We start from the raw sequence: 4,095 nt of genomic DNA on the forward strand, positions 1-4,095 counted from the left end.
GCTCAATTCCTTCTGGAAAGTGGATTTCACAGAGGTACAATTTATAAAACACTGTTCTACCTCAACCATGAAAAGGACATACTTTTGGTACAGATATATGTTGATGATATCATATTTGGTTCTACAAATGCCAAGCTCCGTGAGAGGTTTGCAAAGCTAATACATTCAAGATATCAAATGAGTATGATAGGAGAACTTAGTTATTTTCTGGGACTTCAAGTCAAGCAAAATGAAGAAGGTACTTTTATCTGTCAATCCAAGTACACTAGAAATTTACTCAAGAAATTTGGAATGCAAGATTGTTCAAATGCATCCACTCCCATGGCCACTGCAACCAAGTTAGATAAAGATACTGGTTCATTAGTAGATATTACTAACTAAAAAGGTATGATTGGTTCTTTACTCTATTTACCTGCTAGTAGACCTGATACCATGTATGCTACCTGTCTTTGTGAAAGATTTCAGGCTGATCCAAAGAACCTCATCTAATAGCTGTGAAAAGAATTTTCAAGTACCTCAAGGGTACAACTGATCTAGGATTGTGGTATCCTAGAGAATCAGTTTTTAAGCTAATAGGTTACTGATAAGTGGCATTTTATACCACTTAGAACATCTTAAAATGGCTTGATTTGGTGTATTGAAATCAAGTATTTTGTGTATTTGATGCATTTTTCTAGTGTTTATGCATTTCAGGGTATTAGTTGTATTTTGGAGGAGTAATCATCAAGAATAAGCCTTGGCATGTGTTCATCGTTGAGAGAGGGAAGAAATGGGCAGATTACGGCGAAGAAACGGAGCAAACTCAGGAATTTTCCAGAAGGGTCCTGAGCGCCCGCTCAGCAATGCTGAGCGGCCGCGCAGAAAGCTGAGCGCCCGCTCAGCTATGCTGAGCGCCCGCTCAGCTATGCTGAGCGGCCGCGCAGGGTCGGGAAAAAAGATAATTTATTTTAGGACTTCTATTTCTGTTTGGCTTCCACTTCTATGTAATCTGAGTTTTATGGGACTATTATATAAGTAGTTTTGGAGACGTTTTCAAGAGGGGATCGTGGTATTACACAAGGAGCGAAGGAGATAAGGAAGAAGACCGTTTTAGTACACAACAACGAAGAGGAAGCATATTTTCTTGTGATTCTTGTTTGTTGTAATGTTGGATGCTAGTTTTCTTACTTTAAACCTATTTACTCTTGTGACGTACTCTGATTTAATATAATTAGTTTAGTTATTATTTTCTTGTGTTTGTTTATCATGATTTCATATGAACCCATGATGACGATAAGTGCTATTGTGGGCTAATCGTGATCATGGGGTTGCAATGGATTTACTATGGAATTCTTTTGTTAATTGTTTAATACTTTAGTGTGAGATGATTGTATGATATCTAGTATTGGTTGTGCGTATTCGTCTTATGTACGTCGCGAACATATAAGATAGGGTGTTAATCTCTTGTGAAGCGACTGTGGATCTTGAGATTTAGAACTTGCCATGCTAGTATAGGTTCATGAACGTTGTGCATGATTAGTGGGTAACTCTAACAGTTTTATTTGCCCTATGTAATCAAAAGGAATAACTTGTGCTTAAATCGTTGTGTTGTCAATTTCTGTAGACATATAGGAACTCAACATAATTGATGACTATTCAACTTCTATCTTAATTGTGGATGTTTGGTAGAATGGTATTAGTACAATGAAAGTTGGCTTTTATCAGTTTCATGTTATTCGATTAATATCATCACTGTCACATGCTAAAGGAAATAACAATGACTATTGAAGGAAGTAGTAATGAAGTTGTGATCTCATGAGTGTTTTATTATTGATAATTTGAAGTGATTAATTAAGTAGTTAATTGTAGTTAATATTCAGTCAATAATTCTAAGTGTTAGTGTCTTAACATTGAGAAGTAAGCATACATTGGTGAGTGAGTTTAATTAGACAATAAATTAGTCTGAGTCTCTGTGGGAACGAACTAGAAAGTATTCTATATTACTTGCGAACGCGTATACTTGCGTGAATATTAGAGTGAGTTTTCGCCCTAACAAGTTTTTGGCGCCACTGCCGGGGACTCGGCGTATTTGTTTAGTTTATGTACTTACCATCATTGGTCATTAGGACTCAGTGATTAGGACGTAGTAGTTACTTATTGTTTCCGGTTGTGTTTCAGGTACTTTGGCGAGCGCTTATGCAAACTTGTTCTCGTACTCACAAGAGGACTTTAGATACAGCTGAGGAGACAGACGAAGTTCTTGATATTCCGGAGAAGTTAGATTTTGAAGATTCGGATTCAGGAACTGAGCGAAAAGAACCAATAAACATGGGTGATCGTATTGTTCAAGCTGATCCAGCTCTCATGGACTTTTCTCGGCCAAAAATTGATGACATTCAGTCAAGCATTCTTCATCCGGCCATTCAAGCTAACACCTTTGAAATCAAGCCGGGCACTATTCAGATGGTGCGGAATTATGTTTCTTTTGGAGGAGCGGCGACTGAAGACCCCAACATGCACATAAGGAATTTTGTCGAGATCTGCAGCACTTTTAAGTATAATGGCGTGACTGATGAGGCTATCAAGCTGAGGCTTTTCCCATTTTCACTAAGGGACAAAGCTAAGGACTGGTTACATTCTGAACCAGCTGGATCCATCACTACGTGGCAAGATCTTGCGCAAAAGTTTCTGGTGAAGTTTTATCCAATGGCAAAGACTGCTGCTATGAGGAGTGCTCTTACTCAGTTTGCGCAGCAACCTACAGAATCTATGTGCGAAGCTTGGGAACGCTACAAGGAAATGTTGAGAAAGTGTCCACATCATGGAATACCTGATTGGATGGTGATCACGGGTTTCTATAATGGTTTGGGGGCCCAATCTCGGCCCATGCTCGATGCAGCAGCTGGAGGCGCTCTATGGGCTAAAAGCTATACTGAGGCTTATAATCTCATTGAGACTATGGCTGCAAATGAGCATCAAAACCCAACTTAGAGGATGATGCCTGGTAAGGTAGCAGGTATTCTGGAAGTTGATGCAGCCACCGCTATTGCAACACAACTTCAAGCGCTGTCAATGAAGGTTGATTCTATGGCTACATATGGGGTTAATCAAATAGCTATGGTTTGTGAGCTTTGTGCATGATCTCATGCTACGGATCAGTGTTCTCTTGTCAATGAATCTGTTCAGTATGTGAATAATTATCAGCAATAACAGCAGCCTGTACCAGCGATCTATCATCCTAATAACAGAAATCATCCAAATTTCAGCTGGGGGAATAATTAGAATGCTATTCAGCCACCATATCAGCAAGGAATGAGTAAACAGTTTAACCCACCTGGATTCCAGCAACCACAACAGTATGCTCAAAGGCAATCATATCCTCAATAGGGAAGTGCAGCTGCACCTACTAGTGCTGATTTTGAGGAACTTAAGCTGTTATGCAAGAGTCAGGCGGTTTCTATCAAGACCTTGGAAAATCAAATCGGTCAATTAGCCAATGCAGTGCTCAATCGTCAACCTGGCACTCTTCCCAGTGACACGGAAGTACCAGGCAGGAAGGAAGCTAAAGAGCAAGTCAAGGCTATTACCTTAAGGTCTGGAAAAGTTGCTGATGCTGAAAAGGCAAAGGAAGGAGAAGCTGAAATTAGAGATGAAGAAGCTAAGCAAAAGGAGAAAGCGGCGGAACCAAGGAAGACTACTGTTGAACACACTCTGCCTGAGGGTAATACAGGGGAGAAACAGCTCTATCCTCCACCACCTTTTCCTAAGAGATTGCAGCAACAAAAGCTGGATAGACAGTTCGGTAACTTTCTGGAGGTGTTCAAGAAACTTCACATCAATATACCTTCCGCTGAGGCTCTGGAGCAAATGCCTAGTTATGCGAAGTTTATGAAGAGTATTCTTTCAAGGAAGGTGAAACTGGATGACCTTGAGACCGTTGCTCTCACGGAAGAATGCAGCGCTGTTCTGCAGCAAAAGTTACCGCCAAAACTGAAAGATCCAAGTAGCTTCACCATTCCTTGCACCATTGGAAAGTTGACTTTTGACAAGTGCCTTTGTGATTTGGGAGCAAGCATTAATATAATACCGTTGTCGATCTTTAAAAAGTTGGATTTG

The 4,095-nt window shown here is 40.1% G+C and overlaps 1 non-coding gene across 1 annotated transcript; it reads right to left on the reverse strand.

Annotated features, from left to right (window-relative positions):
• Window positions 1-2,700: 2,700 nt before the first annotated feature.
• LOC141694113 (small nucleolar RNA R71) lies at window positions 2,701-2,807 on the reverse strand. The gene has a single exon (XR_012563441.1). It is a non-coding gene; the product is annotated as a small nucleolar RNA R71 (small nucleolar RNA).
• Between the last annotated feature and the right edge of the window lie 1,288 nt (window positions 2,808-4,095).

This window comes from Apium graveolens, chromosome 10 (genome assembly GCF_009905375.1).
Source record: "Apium graveolens cultivar Ventura chromosome 10, ASM990537v1, whole genome shotgun sequence".
NCBI lineage: Eukaryota > Viridiplantae > Streptophyta > Magnoliopsida > Apiales > Apiaceae > Apium > Apium graveolens.